At 43.5% G+C, this 24071-nt stretch overlaps 1 protein-coding gene across 4 annotated transcripts in view; it reads right to left on the bottom strand.

Moving 5' to 3' along the window:
• The window catches only part of CFAP58 (cilia and flagella associated protein 58), a 214565-nt gene that overhangs the window by 82625 nt on the left and 107869 nt on the right, over positions 1 to 24071 (bottom strand). Inside the window, exons 19-20 of one of the 4 annotated variants that reach the window (XR_012077569.1) lie at positions 20064 to 20162; positions 17638 to 17691 (exon numbers count right to left, since the gene is read on the bottom strand). The gene's annotated coding sequence lies outside the window, so the exon portion shown is untranslated. Of the gene's footprint in view, positions 1 to 17637; positions 17692 to 19937; positions 20163 to 24071 lie in introns of those variants that run through there. The other 3 variants (XR_012077570.1, XR_012077568.1, XR_012077571.1) reach the window with 3 other exon arrangements.

Genomic DNA, 24071 nt, shown 5'->3' with positions numbered 1-24071 from the left:
ACTCTTTCATCTATAAATGTAAACTAGTTCACCATTTCTTTAGTTCTTTGATTATGTTCATCAGAGTTTTATATTTTTCCTCATACAGATTTTGTACATATTTAGATTTATGCCTAAAACTATTTCATTTTGGGGGGGTGCTAATGTAAATGATATTGTGTGTTAAATTTCATATTCCAATTGTTCAATGCCGGCATATAGGAAAGCAATTAACCTTTGTAAGTAACCTTATATCCTGTGATCTTACTGTAATCCTTCTTAGTTCCAGGAATTTGGGGTCAGATTTTCTACATAGACCATCATGTCATCTGCAAAGACAGTTTTATTTTTTCCTTCACAATCTGTATACCATTCATTCCCTTTTCTTGTCATTACATTAGCTAGTATTTCCAGTATGATGTTGGAAAGGAGTGGTAAGGTGGGACATTTTTCCCTTGTACCCAATCTTGTGGGAACACTTCAAGTTTCTCACCATTAAGTGTGATGTTAACTATAGTATTTTTGTAGGTAATCCTTATCAAGTTAAGAAAGTTCCCCTCTATTCCTAGTTTACCAAGAATTTTTATCAAAAATGGATATTGTATTTTGCCAAATGCTTCTTCTGCATCTATTGATATAACCATGTGGTCTTTTGATGTGATGGATTTCATTAATTGATTTTTGAATATTGAACCAGTCCTGCATACCAGGGATAAATCCATTAAGTCATAGTGTATAATTCTTTTTATACATTGTTGGGTTCTATTGGCTAATATTTTTTAAGATATTTTATCTATGTTAGTGAGAAATAATGGTGTGTGGTTTTCTTTTCTTGTAACGTTTTTGTCTGGTTTTGGTAGTAGGGTAATGCCAGCCTCACAGAATGAATTACAAAGTATTATCTCTGTTTCTATCCACTGACAGAGATTGTAGAGAATTGGTATAATGCCTTCCTTAGGTGTTTAGTGGAATTCACTAGTGAAGCCATCTGGGCCTCGTGTTTCTGTTTTGGAAGGGTATAAATTATTGATTTAATTTTTTAAATAGATATCAGCCTATTCAGATTGTCTATTTCTTCTCGTGTGAGTTTTAGCAAACTATGCCTATCAAGGAATTGGTCGGTTTCATCCAAGTTACCAAACTGGGGGGCATAGAATTGTTCATATGATTGCTTTACTATCCTTTTAATGTCCACAGGATCTGTAGCGATATTCCCTCTTTCATTTCTGATATTAGTAATGTGTGCCTCTCTCTGCTTTTCTTAGCCTGAATAGAAGCTTATCAATTTTATTGATCTTTTCAAAGAACCAGCTTTTGGTTTCATTGATTTTCTGCATTGATTTCCTGTTTTCCATTTCATTGATTTCTGCTCTAATTCTTATTTTCTCTTCTGCTTACTTCAGATTTAATTTTCTCTTCTTTTCCCAATTTCCTAGAAATTCATAGATTTCCTAGAATTGCATAGGTGATTGATTTTGATCGTCTTCTTTTCTAATGTATGCATTCAATTCTATAAGTTTCCATCCAAGAACTTCTTTCACTGAATTCCATGAATTTTGATAAGTTGTGTTTTTATTTTCATTTAGTTCAAAATATTTTTAAGTTTCTCTTAAGATTTCTTCTATGACCCATATGTTACTTAGAAGTGTGTTGTTTAATCTCCATGTACTTTGGAATTTTCCCTTTATCTTTCTGTTATTGATTTCTAGTTTAATGCCAATGTGGTCTGAGAGTAGACATTGTATGGTTTCTATTCTTCTAAATGCATCAAGGTTTGTTTTATGGCCCAGAATGAGGTCTGTCTTGGTGAATGTTCCATATGAGCATGAGAAGAATCTGTATTCTGTTGTTGTTGGGGGAAGTAGTCTACCTAGAGAGAGACAAAATATCCAGTTGATTGAAGGTACTGATTTTTTGCCTGCTGGATCTGTCTGTTCCTTACAGAGGAGTGTTGGAAGTCTCCAACTATGAAAGTGGATTCATTTATTTCTCTTTGCAATTCTATTCGTTTTTGCCTCAAGTAGTGTGAATGCTCTGTTGTTAAGCTATGAAGCAACTGTTGAAGATTGTTGTATCTTCTTCGTGAACTGATTTTTTATCAGTATGCAATGCCCTTCTTCATCCCTGATAAGTTTCCTTAGTTTGAAATCTGCTCTGTGATTAAAATAGCTACTCTTGCTTCCTTTAGATTAATGTTAGCATGGTATCATTTTCTCCATCCACTTATTTTTAATCTACATGTGTCTTTATATTGAAACTGGGTTTCTTGTAGACCACATACAGTTGGTCTTGGTTTTGTTGTTGTTGTTTTTTAATCTACTCTGACAATCTCTGTCTTTTAGTGGCGCATTTGGACTCTTGTTATTCGAAGTGATTATTGATATGGTTGGATTATTATCTGTCACATTTGTTAATGTTTTCTATTTGCTGCCCTTGTTCTTTGATCCTATTTTTGTATTCCATTTTTTTTGTATTTTCTGGCTTTTAAGTTCACATTTATATGATTCTATTTTCTCTTTTTATTAAAAAATTGGTTATATTTACTAGAGTTTTTGAAAACCTGTGATGGTTATTTTTGCAAGCTTTTTTTCTGCCAATTTAAGCTGTCTTTCTGTTCTTCTTTCACCAACTCTATTCCATGTAGCCACTTACTGCTCTCAGTGGGCCATGCTGGGTTATCAGTTATTCAGTTAATAACTTGATTTTGCACTTAATTCTAGGTACATGGTGATCCCTGCCTTCAGGAGTTGATGATCACAATTACCATTTACTGAGCATCTATTATGTGCCAGTCACTGTCCTCAGTGCTCTTAACTACTTCAAAACAGGGGCATTACTCATCCAGTTCCAGAGATTTGCTGCAAAAACGTCCCTCATTCTATGTTGTTATCATCATTTTTCCAAAAGAAATGAGAACAGTCCAAGGTCTGAGTTGGGATCTAAACCCTGATGTCTCCTATTCTTGGCAGGTTACAAAACCTGGCCCTCTTCACCATGACTTCCTCTCAAGTTCATTTTTTGACCCATGGAGCAGGGGGAATCATTTGGCTTCAGCACCAGTGTTTGATTTTTAAAAATTAAATTCAAGCATTTTTTAATTTTAAAAATTTAGAGCAAAGGCATTTGGGGCAAGCATTAAAAAGGATGACTTCACCCTTCCGGGCATTCTGCTCTAATCTTAGTTGTAATGATAATATTCTAGTAAAATCATAGGGAGCACCAAACATTTGGGGGTACCCTATACACAGCTGGCTCCATCAGTAATGACCATCTTGCCCAAGCGATGGCCTTTGATTTGCCACTTTTGGGAATCTGAAATGGAAACTTGGAGATTCAGCCACACATGGGAGCAGATCAGAGGTGGAGTTTGGCTGAATCATCCTACAGAGAAGCAATAACGCGAGATCAGGGAATTCTGCGATTGCTGTCGCCCTGGGAGTAGCCTGGTTCCCACCTTTCTTGTGGCCTAACTGTCCACATTTTACTTGGATTCCAGCAGGCCCATCCATGGCTTTAGAATATTCTTCCCCTTACTTTAACTCCAGGGGACTTCTGTTCCTAGCAAATATATGATCTCTAAGATAAATGGATTTTGCCTAAGAAAAATTAAATGTACCTCCTTCGCAAAAATATGACAGATATTCTCTCCCGAGCTTCAGACCATACATTGACTATAATCAAACACTCAGGCAGGTGGGTGTGGAGCTCTCACCATGCACTTGATCCCGAGCCAGGGCTCGTGGCTCAGACTGAAAAAGAGACAGGGTGCTGTGGGGTGGCAGCGCTATCCTATTCATCATGGAGGGAAAGGACAGGAGTGAGAGCAGAGAGCCTGGCTTCCACCCAAAGGGAATGGCAAGAAAAGAAATGGGGTAACTTTTGGTCCTCACAGGCTGCCAGCTCTCTGGCTGCCACGGAGTCGGGTTGGGCTGCCTCTCAGGCTGAGCCCTTCTTCTCTGAGAGCTGGGAAATAGAATAAAGCTACAAGCAAGCTCTCGCTGACACCTTTGCCAAATCAATAAATTACAGTTCATGGGAAGGGTGAGCTCATCCAAGGACGGTTATCACTAATGAAAAACTGCACACGATATGACAGTCGCTTTTTTTAGGAGCCTTAGTAATCAAAATAGAATCCTGGTTAAAGTTTTATGTATCTGTATACCGAGTGAGTGTGTTTATGTGTGCATGGGCTTTTGGGGAGGGTAACTGGAAAGAAAAGCATCGTGATCGAGAAAGCCACGTCCTGGGTGTCCTTGAACAAGTTACTTAACCTCTCTGAGCGTCAAATTCTTCATCCATAAAATGTAAAAAGATACTATCTACCCCACAGGGTCATTGGGAAGATTAAATGAGCAAACATAGAATGCCTGGCATGCAGGAAGCCCTCAATTAGCAGTAATTATTTTTTTTAAGTTTCATTGGATTTGGGAGTCCTTCAGGTCTTAAAACAAGATCCCTCCTAATCCTTTGCTGTCTGGATAGGATAGAAAGTTCCACCAGCATTAAACTTGGCCCTCTACTCTTAAAACAGAAATGCCCCAGCATTCGGATATAAAATTTCCTTCTCCTTTACGGGAAAGTGGTTCGAGGAGAGTGGTGGAAAAAGCACCAGGGCACGGCTGATGCTCATCTCAGCTCTGTGCTTCCCTTACCTCTACTGCCCTGTCTCCTATCAAATCCCAGACAGGTCCCGGTGCCCAGAACAGGGGCTGCACTCAGTCCACATAGGAATAGGCAGAATGGGGAAGGTACAGCTCAGAGGTACAGTGCTTGTCTGGCATGCACAAGGTCCTGGGTTCAATCCCCAGTACCTCTATTAAAAATAAATAAATAAACATACTCACATCCCCCCAGGGGGAAAAAAAAACAAGCAGCCTGAACTCAGATCACCTGAGAAGTTTCCTCTGACCAACTCAGGGTTTCATATTTTAATGTAGCCGATATTTAAAAATCAGATTTTATATTTTATAAAGCTTAGGTTTCTGGTCCCTCTTGAAAAGTCAGAAACCAGGCCACACTGGGCCCTCCTTCATCGGTGTCAGCAGTAGGCTGGCACTCCATAGCAGCTGCCTCTTTTAGTCTTCTGTTTGCCATAGTCCCCACCACCCCCTATTGCTTTATCCTTATTTACATTGCTCACCTGGCCCCATGAGCATCGCAACATCTGGTCTAGAGCCATATACTTTCCCAGCCAAATCCCTACTCTCCATCAGCCCCTTATTCTGTAAGAAGACAAAGAGCATAGGTCCCACGGGATTCCATGAAGTCCTTAAAATGTTGCCCCAAGAAGAGGCCAGGAAAGTTTTGCCCCCAGACTCTGTTTCTCCCCGAATAGGGAAAGAGCACTGGATTGGGAGTCTGGCTCGAGGGTGTGTGAATTCCTCCTCCCCCAGGTCACCTGCCCGGACTTCCACTTCTCCTCCTGTGACGTGGAAAGACTGGAGGAGAGGGACACAGAGGCTCCCTTGGGCACTAAATCATCATCACAGAGTCAGCAAGTATCTGCTTGGGCTGGAAAAAGAGCTACATGGTGACCCCCAGGAGCCTCAGTCATGGTTCAGAGCTAGGCATGCCCTCCCTGTCCTGTTAGAGATCGGCTGAGCTGACACTCCCACCTGCTGGAGCCCCAGCATAAGAGGGACATGAGCTGGAGGCCTTTGTTTCTTGCTGTGAAGGTTCACTTACAACCCAATGATGCACAGTGAGTGGGTGTCAGAGGAAGGGGAGTCCCAGGCTGGAGCTGGGAAAGCAGTAAAAACTTAAAGCAGAGAAAAAAATAACATTAAGAGTAGGTAAAAGAGGGAAAGATAAAAGGAGGAGAGAGAGAGGTGCCTTCTTAAAGAGCTGCATAATTCTGGACTGAAAAATAAAATCCTGGAGGGATAAGAGCACTCAAAAGTGTCATCAATTTCTGTTGACTTGCTCTGGAGCCACCCAGCTCCTTGAGGCATTTACAGCCCTGGTTCCTCCCCACCCTTTCTGAGAATTTGCTCCGTCTGCCGGCTCTCCTTCCCACTCCGCTCCCTCAGAGCCCTGGCTGCTTCCAGAAGAGCCCTCAGTTCTGTAAGCTATTTTCTTAGATTGCATCTAACATCAAATGTTCCACTAGAATAATTGTGTTTTCATTTCACCAACCAAGAGAAAAGACTTGAGATGCTTTGAAAAAGCAACCAAGCCCAGGCAGTTTTAATAGGCTGGCAGGAGGAACAATAAGAGTACTTTAATACTGATTTCAAACAAAGTAGATGCTTCAGAGAGACGGAGAGAAAGAGAGAGAGAGAAAGGGATGGAGAGAGAGATCGAGCAACCACAGAGGAGCAGGCTTTAGAGCATCCCTCTCAAACTCTGGTACCTCACCCGAAATCCAAGACAGACTCAAGGAAAATGAGCACCCACAGCCAGACTCTCCCCCGTCAACAACATCCGTCAAGCAGCTCTGGCACGGGATACTGTCCCTACAGCTGGTGCCTTAGATGGACAACTGGGTGACTGCCGGATGACTATCCCTCGGCCATGGGCTAGCTGGGTGGGTGACATCTGGGGAGATCTATGTGTGCTTTTTCCAGAACAGGCAGGAAGTCCTTGGCCTTTCAGGAAACCCCACTAGGGCTCCGACTCATTTGGATGTGCATACCAGAAGGTCACCTGCTAACGGGATGCCAGCAGGTTCCAAACCCAGACAACCCATGAGTGGCGAGTGGTCCTCTTTTAACCAGAGATCTGAAACTTTCTTTGTGTGTTGGGGGTGAGGAGGGGGAAGAGGGAGGGAGTAGTCCTCTCCACTGGTATTGGAAGACAACTTTTCCGCCATCACTATAGCAATCGCCTCCTAACCGGCTTTATTGCCTGCACACTTGGCCCCTGTGCCCCCATCCATTCTCCTCACTGCAGCCAGATACTTATCTGGGAAACTGGAACCTGATACTGTCAAGGGAGGATCTTATCTGCTGAAAACACTTCAGTGACTTCCCATATTTAGGATAAGAACAAAATCCTTAACGTGGCCTGAGAGGGTGACTACATACCGTCATCCAAATCAAGACAGTGTTGGGAGTAAAGAGGGACCCTATTCCTAATTTTCTAGGGAAACAAGCAAACCAGGGCTGTCCCTGGCAAGCCGAGATGTGTGGTCACCATCCATACAGGCCCTGCATGTTCTGGCCCCCACTTTCTCCCTCCAGCTCAGCCTGAGCTACCTGCCTGCTTTGCTCTGCATTCTAGCTCTCTGGCCTTCTTTCACGCCCCAATTCCTCATGCTCCTTCCAACCACAGGACTTTTGCATGTGCTGAACCTTCTACCTGGAATCCCTTCTGCCATCCCCTTTAACCGAGTAACTTCAACTTATCACCCATTTCTCAACTTAAACGATATTTGTAAGAGAGTTTTTCCCTGACCTCCTCCTCCCACTCACAGCCAGCCTGGGCCAGATCCTTCTGTTACGTGTTCCCAAAGGAACATGTTCTTTCCTTTAGATCACTTATCTCCCTTTGTAGTTATTTGCTCGTGTGTTTAACAAGTGTATGGCTGTCTATTTCCCTCATCAGACTCCATGGGGCAGGGATTGGATGTGTTCTGCTCACATTGGGCACTTAGCAGCCAGCACCATGCCTGGAACACAGTAGGGGCACAATAACCCCGTGACAGAACAACAACAGTGGGTCGAGTCTTTCTGGAACAGGTGGGGGAAACTCACTGTGCTCAGCCCCCAGGCTCTGGGCCAACTTTACATCTGGTCAGCGTCATGCACCCTTGCCCTGCCTGTCCCTGAGCACTCACCCCTCCTTCTTCTCCTGTATCCCACCCGGTCCCACGAGGCTGGGCCACCAAATGGAGCACTGGGTTGTGTCCTGCTTTGGAACATTCTTGAATAGATTCCTGGGACTTGTGTCTCCCAACCAAGGTAAACCAAGGACACGAGCCTCACAACTGGAGGGAATGACCGAGTTCTGAGCCAACTCTCCATCTGAGTGGCTGTCAGCTTTGTTTTGATTTTTTGCCCCCACCCGCCTGAGACACGCACCACCCTGCCATCAGGCTTTAAGTCAGTGATTAAGAGAACATATCAGAAAGGACCACCCGGGTTCCAATCCTGGCTTTACCATTCATTAGCTGGGTGACCTTGGGCAAGTTGCTTTTCCTCTCTGTGTCCCCTCTGTAAAGTGGAGATGATCTCTGTCCCACCCTTATAGAGTGTTCAAGAGGCTGAGATGAGTTTGTGCGTGTAAAGCCTTTCAAACAGGTAATGTTCTAAATGACATATACTAGATGTGCAATAAACAATGCTGTTATTATCAGGAAAACTCTAGCAGTGATTCTGGGGGTGGGGGAAAAATCTCAAAAAGACTCTAAGTTATTTAAACACACATGCCCTGGGAGATGCTTCTCCCTGTCTCCCCTGCACCCTACATGGAAACCACTGCCCTTGTGACTAGTCCAGTGAGTGCAGAGGTCCCTCCTGTGGTTTCCCTGGCTTTACTCCCTTAGCTCCACTGTCAGAGAAACCATCACTTCCCAATTCAGGCCAATCTCATCAGACACAGCTTTAGTTCTTTCAAGACACATTGAATGAGAGTTTCTGAAGACTGGGGAAGCCCCTAAAGGTCAGAACTATGTCTCTGTTGTCCACTAACATACACCCAGTGCCCAGCCTGGTCCTGACACAGAGGGATTCCCAATAAACATTTTTTTGACTGATTGACTCCTTTTTGCCAGGCACTGATCTAGGCACAAGGGGATATGATAGTGGCTATAAGACACACAGCCTCTCTACGGGGCTTACCATCTAGCTAGAGGGATAAAGATATTAAGAGACCATTATATGACAGTGTGCTAAGAGTAGGGGAATACTGAGTGCTCTAAGAGCATGGAGGAGGAGCTGCTAAACCAGACTAAATGAACAAGGGAAGGCTGCCTGGAGGAAGAGACATTTAATCTTTAACCCTTGGATTTGAAGGATGAGCTTTGAGAAGCTGAGGTAGGGGAAGCATGAGACAGGCAGAGGGAACAGCATTGTGAAGGCTCAGTGGCAAGAGGGAATGGAACATCCAAGGAACTCAAAGGGATGTGGAGCAACCGAATGGCTGGAGACAAGGAAGAGAGTATCTGGAAGGAGCTTGATAAAGGAGACCAGACTGCTTTATGTGGCCTGAGAAGCCACACTAAGGCATGTGGACTTCATCCTAAAGTGGTGGGAAGCATTCAACAGATGTTTACTAAGCAACTTCTGTGTGTCAAGACTGGACTAGGCGTTGGGGATGCGGAGGGAAGAAAATCAGATGCGATGCTTGCCCTCATGGACTTCACAATTCCGCGCAGAGAACAGACATGAACCCAATAATAACTGAACAAATAAATGTCTCATCAGTGAGGGAGATGAGCAATCCGGGACAGTCCGCCCAGATCTTTCCCTCCTGACGGATATAGGTGAATGCAGCACAGACCCATAAGGCTGGTGTGCCCTTAGAATGTGACTAATATAGTTGAAGAACCAAATGTTTAATTTTATTTCATTTTTATGATCTTAAACTCGCATCTGAATAGCCACAGGTGGCTAGTAGCTACTGCTTTGGGCAGCATAGGAAAGAATGAACTCGGTTCTGAGAACACATGACACAGGAGCCTGGTCCCACCGGTGGGCTCAGGGTAGGAATTCCTGAGGGAGGGACATGAGTTAGGATCTCAACTATGAGGTGGTAAATACTGTCAACTGGATTATCCTAAAACTTCTAATGTGCAGTGGAAAGAAGACTAAGACTAGAATACACAATAAGTGGGTTCTAGCCCCGCCTCAGGGACTTACAAGTTAGGCCACACAGTTACTCAAGTCCTTGATTTACATGGGGCCTCAGTTTCCTCATCTGTAAAATGGGAATCTCTGTTCTACCTAACTTGCAGAACTGTCACAAGGAGCAAACAAAAGCAGGTATTCAAAAACTGTTGAAAACTATAAATACTATAGGAATGTAAGATACAATGTTAATATCCCTTTCGCTCATTGCAAAAGAAATACCCATTGTAGAAAATTTGGAAACTGTAGAGAGATTTAAAGGTGAAAAAAAATTTAAATAATATAATATTTTAGCCATCTCTGCAGTCATTTTTGGCATAGGTGTACATATATGTGAGCATACTTACATGCTGTTTTGTAATCCACTTTTTTCCCTTAGTGGTATATCATGAATCTTCCCCCAAGTCATTAGATAGTTTTCTACAACATGGTTTTTAACGGCTGCAAGTGTTCCATAAGATGTTGTAATTTTACCTTCAGAGCCCATTACTTCCTTCATTATCAGGTTGAGAGTGAGTCAAGGGAAGTCCCCAACTGTTTCCTTCTACCGAGGAGCTGGCACTGGGCCCAAGGACGCTGCCAGAGCATTCTAACTCCACAGCACCCAGTTCCTACAATCCATTGCCCAGATGCCCCCAAACAAACCAAATGATGAACGAGGACGAAGCCCAGGGGACTCAGCTGATCCCACCCATGGCGGTGCACTTGCTTCCCCGGGCCCTGGAGTCAAGCCAACCCCAGGTGGCAGCTTTGCCAGATTCACCAGTAATTACACATTGGTACTTGGCACCCAGTGCCGTGTGGGTGGAATTCCCCGGGGTTGACCATCAGTCTCCCTCACCAGTCCTCTCCTACGCCGGGCTATTTGGGGAATAGCTTTCCTTCTTTGTCACTGATGAGCTTCACTGGGTTTTCATATTTTCAAAGTTCAGGTGGCCCTGGACTCTCCGAGCGGTACTCCTGCTGAATTGGTTTTCAGACTGTGCCACTTTAAACATGATTCAAGAAAAATTACAGGGGCCTCTACTCCATCTGTCTCTGGAAATGGTCTTTGTGCTCAGATCATTTGCCAGCGACACTCCATCTCCACAATTACCCCGGCTATTTTATCTTTATCTGTCTGGAACACTGACGGGGAAGCAGCAGATAATGCCGTTATTTAAGCGACTTGTGCAGCTTAAACACGTTTGCACCTCAGAGTGCAAATACCTCCACTGCTGCACTGGCCTCTCCTGGGGCACCAGCCCCTGCACTGTCTTTAGATTTTAAGCATGATAAAGGTGGGCCGCCCATGAAACGGTTTCATCGGAGCTAGCGGGGCTGCATCCTGAGAATGCAGGGATGAGACTGAACCCTGCCCACAGCTAGAACCACCTCTTCATGTGCCTCCTGACCCCCAGGTGGCCCCATGCCTGAAAGGTCAGGAGGAGAAGGGCAAGGCTCAGCATGTTAATCTACCTGGTCCCTAAAAGTGCGTCATTTACTTACTTCCTACATATGCATGCTGCACGCTCCATGAGGAAGAAAGATGCCACTGCGTGCCTCCCACCTTCAGGGAGATAAAATATCAAAAGATAATGAGCAAAACCAGGCAGTACATGCCAGGTTAATAATAACAGCCAGCGATATTGAGCTCTTACTACGTGCCAGGCTTCTGCTAAGTACTTCATCACATTTGCTTATTTACTCCTTGCAACAATCCTATGAGGTGTACGTGATGAGCCTCATTTTTCAGATAAGGACACTGAGCTATGGTGAGATTAAATTTGTCCAGCATCACATAAGCAGTACTTGTAGCCAGAGCTTTCTGCTTTGCAAGCAAGACATTGATGGGTCCAAAGGGAGCAGCATTCACGCGTCCTAATGGAGGGAAGAGAGGGGGCCTGGTCCCACTTTCTAATAAAGCCAGTCCATTGGCTGTTTCAAGGGTTAGGGCGAGAAACTGATCAAAAGCACGCCAGGAAGGCCCCATGGGTGGTGGACACAGCTTCGCAGCGCTCTGCTACTTTTCTAGAGATGCACCCCTACGTATCACGCCCAGTGTGGGGACCACTATTCTCTTTTCCTTTCCCTCAAAAGGGAGGCTCTCTCTTTCTTTCTCCCTTAAAAATAAGACTCCAGTTTCTTCCACTCAAGGACTGAGCCAAAACCAGCAGGAATACCAGCCACATGGACCCAGGGAGGGTCTAGGAATCAAGCCAGGTCATTGCTCAGAGGACCCTGAAACAGATACGGCCTGAGATGTCATGTGAATTGAAAGTAAAGAAGGGAGCAAGAAGAGCCCAAGACAGTACAGGACAAACTGCCTCGGATCCTAGATTCACGGTGAGGAAGCCAGTGGGGGCCAAGACAGGAAACAGATCTGCTTAGTGTGCCAGCCCCAAAGCAGGCTCTGAGACATGGCTCTGGGAGGTGACTCAGAAAAAGAAGTAGGGGAGAGGGGAACTGAGACAGGACAGGAAGGAAGTGAATACAGGGCATGTTAATGGAAGTTTATCATTTAAGGCAACTGGGACCCAATTGCACCGGGAACTCCTGGCAATGATGCAGAATAAATCTCGGAGCTATCCCTCCCTAGGGGCTAGAGAACTGGGGTCTCTGCCCATCAGCACCTTCACGTACATAGTTGACGGCTGCTCCCATGGGCGATAACTCCCAGCGTTTCAGCCCACTCTTCCTGCCCAGGCTAAGCAAGCTCCTCCTGCAGCCAGAGGAAGCCTGCAGAGAGCAGTCACAGGTGATTGCAGACAAAGCCCTGGTTGGGTTGCCCAGGGTGGGTGAGCTGGCCCCGGCAAGGTCAGAGCCAGAGAAAACAGTAACTGGGAGGGAAAGAGTGTAAGGACATGGTGCAAGTCCCCAAGCTAGAAGGGCACAGAGGACTGGAAGCTTCCGCTGCAGCCTGGCTGATGACCATATGACATAGGGACAGGCAGGCCTGGTGGTTTCCAGGGTCAGTGTTGGTTTGATGGGGAGCAACTCCGGTGGGCAAGTTACTCAGGCCCTCTGCCCAGCATGGACCTGCTCTGTGGCCCCTTCCATGTCCTAGGGATGAGCTGGCCGACCAGCCTGGAATCAGACCCCAGGAAACAGAAGAGCTCCCTGCCAGTCCTTGGTCCTTTCATCACCTTCAGCTTCTCTCCCTCACCCCACTCTGCTCCTCAGGGCTCCCCATGCACTTGATCCCTGGGCTGGGGACTGGGTGGTTTTTCTGAGATGCCAGCTCCTCTCCTGCAGCCCAGACCTACAGCCTGCCCTGTGACAGTGGCCCCAGGAGTGTCACTCTGCAAATAACTGTGGTCAGGGTGAGAGATGCGGAGGCCAAAAGGAGGATCTGAGACAGACATCTGTAATTTCACATTTGGGAAAACCCAGACCTTTAAACAGAAGTGCTATTTCAATTTTCTCACTCCCATTCTTCTTTAACCTCAGACTGAGGGAGGAATAAACCCTCTTTGATTTGTAGACTGAATTCTTTAAAGAGCCAGCTTGTCCTTTTTCAAATTTATTTTTTCTTTTTGCTCGGGGCAGAAACCAGGGGCCCCAAATGGGAACACGGTACCTTGGTCAGATGGCTCAAAATACCAAAAGTTACCACAGGGACTACCATGCTACCTATCCATCTTTCTTGCTAATCCAAAAGTCAAATAAACCCAGGGAGCTTTTTTTTTTTTTTCTTCTTCTAGAATTTCAGGCTCCCTGAGGACTAATTTCTCTGAAAGCTGCATTAAACTAATAGCACCATAAAAGGCCCATTGTGAGATGTAATTGGTTTGCAGGACTTTCCTATAAAAATAATAAAAGACTGCCAAAGGCAGTTTCCAAAGGTCAATTATCTGTGTTGCTTGAGTTGAATGGAGGTCAGTCCCAGAATTCTGTTTTATAGGCATATTAATCAAAACCGGGTGGCCCTACCCATCTGACCCCATCAGCTGTCAGAGAAGTCGCAGGCTCCACCTTATGCTGATCTCCAAAGAGATGCACCGCACAGGGCCCCTCTTTTCCCAGGAGGATACCCAGCCATCACCATGGTGAATGCCAAGCTGGAAGCTGAAGTTTTCAAGGCAGAATGAAAGGAAGAAAAGCTATACCTTGAGCACAGAAAAGGAAGGGAGGGACTCAGGCCCCCTTCCCCAAGGAGCTGGAGAAGTCGATACAAGTGTTGGTTATGTCTGACCTAAACCAACTTAGACTAGCTTAACCAAAAGGGATAAGTTTAGGTTGGCTAACATAACTGGGAATTTTAAGGATGGCTGGATCCAAGGGCTCAACCAATGTCAACTCATTGATGAGAGGATATTTGCACCCCTCTCTCCCTCTCTTTCTCCCAATCTCCCTCTCCCTCGCCTTAACCTCTCCCCCTCCCTCTTTCTCTCTCTCTATATCTCTCTCTGCACTGCTGGCCCCTGCTCTCAGACAAGCTCTCTGCCACATGGCCGGCAAGAAGCCTTCAGGCTGCCCTTGCTGTCCATGTTCCCCATTGAGCTACCTCAAGCATAGCGAGATGCTTTCTTCTAGTGTTCCTGTATCAATTCCAGGAAAAGCTCTGATTAGCCATTTGGATCACATGTTCAATCCTTGTAACTAAGGGGTTGCAAGAACACGATTTGCTCAGGTTGAATCTTGTGTAGCTAGAAGGTCTGGAGAAAGAGGGCATACACACAGCATATTTAACAATTAACCATATCACATCTAGTAGGGGGAGAGGAGGTTCCCTCAAAGACAGGATGCTGGCAGATAAAATCCTGCCCACCTAAAAAAAGCTATCCAACTTCAAAATGCACTCTACTGGTTAACTTGTCTTCATTCCAGCTATTTCATTAATCTATCCATCTCTCCCTTCTTCTACCCACCCATCCATCCATCTGCCCATTTATCCATTCATTCATCCATCTATTCATCCATCTGAGACAGGAAGGAAGGGGACAGGGCACAGCCATTCAAGGAATAACACAGCAATTAACGCCTGAATGGTGGAAGATTCAACTCCCAGTAGGCCTTGAGGCTCAAGATGGTTGGAGATTTGACTTCTAGTAGAACTTGAGCTTCATTATACACCCATTGTAATATATTAGCATGGTGAATAACATGACCACAGGCGCCATGACAGCTCCAAGACTAACCATAAAAGGTCAAAGAGTGGGAAATGGCCAACTTCTGGGAATCCCAGCCCCTTCTCAAGGGTAGTTAGAATGGTCCTCCCACTTGTTAGCATATGAAGCTACCAAACCCATTAAAACTGTCAACACAGCGCCCCATGGGTGCCTCTTACTCCCTCATCTTTGGAGACAGCCCTCACTCTGTCTATGGAATGTGTAACTGCTATTACTCTAATTTGAGCACCCAACCCCCACACCTCATGGCCTTTCTCTTGTCTTTTGAAACAGCCTACACTCTATGCAGTATGTATTTCTCTAAATAAATCTACCTTTACTCAACTGTAGCTTGCTCTTGAATTCTTTCCTGCATGAAGCCAAGGACCATACTTGGTGGGGCACATCCAGGGACTCAACTGAGCCCTGGGAAATGGCCCTCCTCACACCCCACATCCGTTTTTCCTGCATCACATTCATCTATCCAGCCATCCATTCATCTATCCATGTATCTGGTAAAAGAGTTGGTTTTATAGGAATAAGTACTTCCCCTTCTTGCCCCTGCTCAAAATAAAATCTAAAAACAATTACTCTTCAGGACCTTAAGTTTCTAGAAGAATGAATTAGCCTCAAGCCCTAGAGGCCGCAAGTCTCAATAAGGAGGCATTAAAAAGTATGGAAGGTTATGCAACAAAATATTAACCATGATTATCTCTAAGTGGTATGTGTGGCTCCTTTTTTATATATCATGTTTTCTAATCTGTCTATAACAAAAAGGTACTGCTTGCATAATTTTAAAAAGGAGAAATTAATGCTAAAAACCTCTCAGTCTCATTACTCTGATTCTATATGCACCAAGCAACCCTTTGGGGACTTACATTGGTTTCCCAAGTCAACTTTTTGACTAAAGAAAGAACAAGGCTGACCATACTGTTGAAAGGTGATGGCTATGTTTTTAAATAAAAACGATGCTCAGCCATGCTGTCTATCAAGTCTTTTCTAAGTCTCGAACTGCTCACGAGGGACTGGCCCAATGGCTAGTTTCTTCTTAGCAAAACTTGAAGGCAACATCTAAAACCCTGGAGGATAAAAGTGCTTTTGTCTTCTCACAATAACCTTGCAGTGGCTGGCCACATTTGTAGCTGGCCACAGAGCCATTACTCATTAGCAGCTAAGTAAAAGTCAGTGCATTTTCTATTATCTACATGAGAAGGTGGTTTCTTGATGCAAGCAGTGATTGTCCACACTGAGCATGAAAGGGATGTGTCCTTCCTGGGAACAGCGGCAGAAACGTAGCAGCTGGGGTTGGGAGCAGCGTAAAAAGTCGTTTCTATGTTGGGAATAAAAGTGGAAATTATCAGACCTTTGAAATAGCTTAAACTTGCTTCTTAATGTTTCGAATAGGATCAAAGTGCCTTGGCATAGTACAGTACGTTTCATGGAGTCCTTTGTCACACAGGTATGGAAATACATGTATATCTTAGTCAAAAGTGTTTTAAACTTTTATGCCCAGGCTCATGTTGGAAAAGGTAGAATTGCTGATCAAATAAAGAATATAGTTTTTGAAGGGTGTTGGTGCTTCTCAGATATGAAACTGTTAAGTGATTGAACACCAAGCTTCATAATATTCACATGGACCCTGAATCTGATCTATTTCCCAAGGAAAACAGCTACCAATAGAAATAAATCTAAATTTCCTATTCCTCTCCTATGATTTATATGTATTATTTCAAGCAACACCTTTACCACAACCCTACACATTTTTGAAGGTAAGAAATCAAGGAATAAAACCAGTAAACGGAAGAACCAAAGTTTAACCCAAGTCTGTCTTGACTCCATCCCATACTTCCGGCCATGACTCCCCCGTGTCCTTCTCAGCAATGCCCCCACTGTGTCTGCACGTAGTGCGCACATCCGTAGGCATCACACGTATGAGAAGCTTCTGCGATGCTCAGGTGCCACATTTTCTGCATCAACTGCATATTAATATGCAGGCAACGGAAAGGAATGCTAAGTGAGAAAAAGTCAAACGAGAAAGGAAAATAGAAGGTAGAGTTAACTCCAAAAGAGTAAAATATCAATTTAATGTAAAGAACCCTTCCACTGCACAGAAAGTAGCAGCCGGGCAGTAGGTTCTGGATGAACCTGGCCATCCCGGGCTTAAATACAACCTCTTCGGAGGAAATTTCCTGAAGTGTCAGGTAGGCATAATTCTAAAATGTAACGCTAAACGTCAGCAGGGAAATAAACCCAGTGGTTATAAATCCCATAAGAAAACAGTAAAAACGTCTCAGACTAGGTAACAGCACGATCCACCAATGTTCCAGAAAGACAAACATAACCATCAGTTGCTGCCTCCTTTGAAAAAGAAGAGATCACAGACTGACTCTGGCTACTTCACGGAGTCCTTCCTGTTAGGGCTGGGAAAGTTACAGGGCCCCAGGGCCTGCTCTCGGACACCGCTTTCTGGGAGGGGTGCTGGCCAAAGCGGGTTCATTTCTTCTAATGCTCAGACCGGGGAGAGTCCACATCTTTTCTTTGGAGGTTTATAGAAAACACAACTGGCTTATTGAGAGTATGGCTTTTGTTGTTGCTGTTCTTTACAATGACAGGGGGATTTGGATACACACTTGGGTTTATGAAGTATAAATCCTGTTTAAATCTATAGACGTTAAAAAAGATGTGATGGTTGTTTGGAGAAGAAAGCCACACCTGTGTCCAATCATACCGAGCGGTGATCTTTGCTGTTGTGAGAAACTGATAAATCTCCAGGCTTTCAACAAGGGCGTGTCGAGAACAGGAAACTCATTTCAAATCACATCTCAGGTAGGCGTCTGAGCCAAAATAAGATAAAAGTCATTATTTTTTTTTTCTATTAAGCCACCAAGCACAAGTGGAACCATTCTCTCCTTTTCTTATTTCGTCCTGAAATCTGGTAGGAACGAGAGCCAGGTTTCCTGTTCTAAATCTTCAGAGAACTGCACAAAACTGTTCTTTTCTTCCTTCCTTAGGAAGGAAGAGTCCACACACAACAAGGTGTGAACAAAGCTGTCATTTAACATGTTAATTAATACTGGGAGATATAATTAGGTGCTACAAGCATTCCTTTCTCATTGCAAGCATCGCTGATGCCAAGGAGATTAATGTCCCTATCACCGTTGGGGTAATAGCCCACCTGATGGATAGGTGTGCTCTACCTGTCTTGCTTTGGTAACATAACATCCCAAATTAATCTCTGAATGATTTCCCCAGGCCTCTTCATATATGCAAAGAGTTACAGAGGCCAAAGGCATCCCCAGGCAAAATCCTCAAATTTGTGAACGTAAACAAGCTTACACCAAACTACTCAACTTTCTGCAACAACATAAATGTGGGTGACACTAGTTAGGCGGCCAAAGTTGACCCTGCAACTCAGGGCAAAGCTGGAACAATCTCTGATGGTGACAAACCAGACAGCTCGCAGTGGAGGATTTAAGCACCTAAACTAAAAACCCCACTGCCTTCAGTCTACATATGACACCACAATAAGAAAGATTAAAACACCATCTTTAGAAGGCTATGTTCAGATGAGGTTATACAAATTACTTATACTACACTGGGCTTTCCTTTTATTTCAAGAAAGACAAGCTTGTTCAATTAGAAAACCCAGGCATGCAGTTTGCCTAGGAATAAGCATGCTGCTCCTTCACCTGAATCATTCCATCACTGCCCTCAACCTTTCTCCCCATCTAACACACAACACAAGCTGCTGGCGGTCCAGCTACTTCCTCCCATGGTCCATTTTCTCCCTTCATCTCTGTCCACTTCTCACCATTCCCTGTAGATTACATACTTGAGCCAGGTCACTGTAGTCTTTGCTTCCTATTTTTAAAAAAATTCAGAGCTTTAATATATCTTTCATGCATAATAAGTTATAAGGTATAATTACTTCTTTGAGTAAAATGACGATTCCGTCAAGTTTATTAATTCTTCAGGAAAACAGGGTATCATAATATTTGAGTTGGGAGTGCTTCTTCCAATGTGGCTGCTCTGAGCTTTCGCTCTGATAGCCAGATACACGATCCTCCCCACTCTGCTTCAACACTTCATGTGAAAACAAAGTCACCTTATCTAAGACAACCTGCTACACTGACAGTGCAAATATGTGTAGACCATTCTGCCTTATGTTTGCTGGAGGCTGTCTCCCATAACTTGAGGCACTGACACTGGTTCCACTCTCAGGATTTATAGGGGAAATTTCCCAGTTTTGGGATGTTGACAACCAAGCGAGAAAATGGTTTTAAACATCATGTAGGTCCAATGAAACACATCTGCCAGCCAGATCCAAACCACAGAACACAAGTTGGAATGCACGCCTCTGAAACCTCTTCTTTGAACCATAGGTAGGATAATTCAGATGAGAATGGAAAACACTGAGATCCCTTTTTATTCCAATTGCCACACATACTGGCCTACAGAAATGGTCAAGAGTCTTGCTAGCAGCATATGTTTGCATTTACCTGGAGGTTTTCTTTTTAAAATCATTTCGACAAAACTAAATCCTCATGAAAGGCTGCCTGCGTGAATACCGGTTGGATGGCTGTTAGTTACTCAGATAGTGAGCCAACATCACGACTCATACATCCATATGTGGCCTTAGGAAATGCACTCTAACTCTCTGAGCCTCAATTTCCTCATCTGAAAACTGGAATAAAGAATATCTTCCTTGGTGGAACTTAATTACTACCATCCCTTCATGGGTTGAGGCTGCACTAGAATTAGTGACTCACTTCCAAAGAACAGAGTATGGAAAGGGAAAAATAGTAATTTCACAGAGGGGAAACCTGGCAAACACTACCTTTACCAAATGATAAAGGTGAACATCACCTGTGACATTATGTGGCTGTCACATACCTCTTGGCAGGAAGAGATTAGAAAGGTACCTCCCCTCTGAGGTGTTCTTTCCCCTCAAACCATAACTTCAATCTAATCATGAGAAAAGCATTAATTAATTTCATATTGAATGTATGTATGTTCATGTATAACTGAAAAATTGTGCTCTACACTGGAATTTGACACAACACTGTAAAATGACTATAACTCAATAAAAAAAATTCATATTGGAGGCATATCTGCAAAACAGTGTTTCAAGGAGGAGGAAGTCGTTGGTTGGGTCAAATGTTGTTGAGCGATTGTGTAAGATCAAGACACGAAAGGCTCTACTGACTTGAGTGTTTCCAGAGGGGTGGCTGGAAACTGAGGCTCCACTGGAGAGGGTTGAAGAGCAGGTGGGACCAAGGATAGATGGCAGGTTCAAGAAGATCTTCTGGAAAAGAAAGAAAAGATACTGGGATATGAGTGGAAGGAGGATATGAAATCAAGGAAAATTGTTGTTGGGTCTTAATGGGCCATGCTAGTAAATACAAATTAATGAGAATGACCCTATAGAGCAGGACAGACCAATGGTGCAGGAGAGAGCTAATAAAACTTACCAAAATAGCAAGTTCTTGAGGAAGTGAGGACATGAGATTCAGAGCACAAGAGAGGCTGGACTTTTATAGAAGTGAGGACACTTCTCACCTCTTAATGGAAGGGAAGTGAAGACAGAGCAAGCTCCAAGGAGATTTCTAGATTTGTTGGTAGGGAGATTATGGCTTCTATGTTCTCAATCAAGCATGAAGCAAGCCACTAGTTAAAAGTCAGAAGGTGAGGGGTGAGGAAGGCTGGTAAAAAGGGAGCACACTCACACCAGGAGCCTTGCCAAGCCATTGCATCAGAAAGGAAGGGTCAAGGGAGCTGAACATGTTTGCAAGGAAACAATAGTAATTGTAGGCCATAAAATCTAAGCCACATAAGGAGGGAAAAGAAGAAAAGAGATGAATAGTGACAGAGTAGCAGAGTGTAAGTTTTGAAGGGCTCGATGATGTTGGAAAACTGTTCTTTGATTATTCTGCAGCATAGTATCTAGAAGAATAGGAAGAAGAATATTTAAAACCAAGATTTCAAGACTCTAAATAATTGGAATAATAAACAGTAAGCAGAATAACTGGATGATGACTTGAGGCGGAAGGGAGGAAAAGTTGTTGGAAGTGAGGACCTCAAGGAAGTGAGAACCTGGGACACTGCGCGGGTCTCATCCGCATAGTTGCTGACATCGCCAGGAGCAATGCGAGGAGCAGCAATGAAGAGGCGCACAATGAGCCACAGCTGAGGAGACGCACAAGGAGCGTGCCTACCAGGCAGGTAAGTAGATGAGTGAAACGCCAAGTGCTGGTGGGTGATAAGCAGGATGGCCCAACTTCACGCACACTAACATTGCGAAGGAGAAAAGAATAGGAATTACAGTGGAAATGCCGAGCAAGGATGACACCAACTCCACACCCTCAGCCTGAAGAGCAAGGAGTGTGTGGGATTTAAGAAGGAAACGGTCTCCACTCAAGAGAGAGACAAGGAAGTGAGCCAAGTCTCTCTTAGGGCAAGGAGAGGAGGGAGGGGACCTGCATTCAGAATAAAAGGTTGAGGATGTAGGATGTTTGCTGATCATAGGTCAGAGTTCAGAGGGCACAATGAGGGCAAGGAGGGGTAGGGGTTTGGGTAATAGGAGCATGGGACAGCCTGAAACTTGTGCTTCCATCAGAGACTGGGGACAACCACCATGTCATGAGCAGGGGCAGGATGGGGTTGGTCAGAGGCTAATCAGTTTGAGTCTTGCCCTGAAAGTCAACTCCATGACCCAGGAGGCTGCTCCTCTCTCACTGGGGAGGTCGCGTGGGCCTGGAGAGAGGCTTCCCTTAAGGAGGAGATATTGTGTGTAAAGCAGCCATTCTCAAGCCTGGCTGCGCATCAGAACCACAGGGGAGCGTTAAACAATCCTGACACTGGGGCCAATAAAATCAGTGTCTCTGGGGGAGGGACCAGACATCGGTGTTTTTTAAATTCCCCAAGTGATTCCTATGTGCAACTAGGTTTAAGAATGTGGGTTCCTCGCTCAAAGATGCAGGGGTGTGGCCTGAGCCTTAGGGTTTTTAAAAGCCTTTGTGATGGTGGCTGTAACTGTAACTGTTACACTTAGGAATTTCCCTTGCATCATCTCAATGGGAAGGAAGAAAAGGAGGAAAAGGAATTGTCTTCATTTAGATAAAAGACAATTTCTTCGGAATTAGAGGGAAAAGTTCCTGGCATTCTGTCTCAGATTAAGTGGAAGAAAGACTAATCACTCATGGGAGAGAAACAGAATGGACACAATATACTTTAATAGCCATTCAATCTTCTAACACTTATTTAAAGAGCAAAATAGAAGGCTTCACAATCCAAAGAGAACTCTGGACGATATCCATGCAGCCAACAGTTAAAGATTTTTCACGAAGTTTATTACCCATCCAAGTGAGCACTGGAACAATATTTTTAAATGTTCCAAGCTACTATTAGTAGCAAGAAAATGATTTTTACATAACAATAATTAAAGCTGACACTGATCAAGCACTTACTATGTGCCAGGCACTGTACAAACATCACAAGTGGTCGGTCTCCTGTAGTCCTCACAACAGTTCTCTGAGATGGGTACTATTATTATCCCGACTTTACAAGTGAGAGTCCAAAGTCTAGAGAGCCTACTTAACTAGCTGAGATCAAACAGCTGTAATTGGAAGGGGATGGATTCAAATTAAAAGTCCATCTGGTCCCCAAACCACTATGCCATCCTGCCTACTTACAAGACTCCAAAAGACATGAAAGGGAATAGAATTGTGGGCAAAGGTGGAGGAATCAGCCTTAGAGAAAAGAAGAGATATGTTCTCTGGCTTGATAGAATGAAAGAGAAGGGACAGCTGGGAAAATGTGAAGGAACTTGAAAATGAAGAGGAAAAAACTCAAAAATTCTAAAATTTACAAGGACACCTTTACATTTCCTAAAGTGCTTAGCACAATATATATATATATATATGGTAGAAACTCAAACATATTATTGACTGAATATTTTCTCAATGGTCATTATATCATTAAACAAGAAATCTTAATGGAAATAGTTGTTTTGTCAAAGGGCTCAGGTTCTGAAAACTTTTTGTTCATTTTTAAAATTCTTATATTTATTATAATCATATCATTGGTACAAATATCTTAGAAATATAAATATTAGAAGGGAGGAAAGAAAGAAAGGGAGAAAGGAGAGCAGGAGGGAGGGAGGGAAGGAAACATTCTTTCAGTAAAAAGCCAGTTAATAAATAGAGAAGGAATGATAAAATAAGAAAATCACCATTTGTCAAAATATTATAATTGCTGTTGATTCAGGAAAGAATCATCAGTAGTGCTAAAACGAGTGGATAAAGTTTGAGGTGGAAATAATCTTGACATAGTCTCGTTTTATTTACCTACTAGATATTTATATGTTGCAGTGGATTGAAGGGTAAATATACAGTGGATAAACATGGTGATACCACCTTAAGTGAACTATTCAACTTAACATGATCAGTAAGGGGACTGACCATCTGCCTTCTGATATGACGCACTGAGAAGAACTCAGCATCACTTCTGTGATAGTTCTGCCAAAAGTGTATGACCTAAATGTAAGCATAAGAAAACATTTAAAAAAATCGAGTTTGAAAAATAACCCTCAATGCCATGAAATACAAAGAAAGACCCGAGGTCCATTCCAGGTTAAAGGTGTCTAAAGAGATATGATAACAGAATGTAAGATTTCTGTAAAGTATTGGATTTTCATTTGCTATGAGGAACATAAATGGAATAATGCATAAAATCTCAATAAAGTCTCCAGATTAGAAAATACTATTATATCAGTGTTAATTTTCTGAGGTTGATTTTACTGGAGGTCTGTGACAGAGTTCCCTGGTTATAGGAAATACACTCTGAAGCGTTTAGGAGTAGAGAGGCATAATCTCTACAATTTACTCTTACACAGGTTCAGAAAAAAATAGATAAGTGAATAAAGCAAATGCAGTAAAATGATAGCAACTGGCTAGTCTGGGTGAAGCATATCAATGAACACTTTATACTATTCTTGCACCTTTTCTGTAAGTGACTTTTAAAAAATTTTTGAGTAAGCCTCTAAGGTAATCCACAAGCAATTTAACTATCTAACAAGACAAAATTGCACACCCTTTAAACAAAGACAACAAAATCTAGACATTCAACAGTACAATATTCACAATATCCAGCCTCCGATAGAAAACTACCAGATATACAAAGATGCAGGAAAATGTGGCCCAAACCAGGAGAAGAT

Source organism: Vicugna pacos, chromosome 11, assembly GCF_048564905.1.
Source record: "Vicugna pacos chromosome 11, VicPac4, whole genome shotgun sequence".
NCBI lineage: Eukaryota > Metazoa > Chordata > Mammalia > Artiodactyla > Camelidae > Vicugna > Vicugna pacos.
Note: the sequence above shows the minus strand (reverse complement) of the source record. Positions and strands in the feature narration are given on the sequence as shown.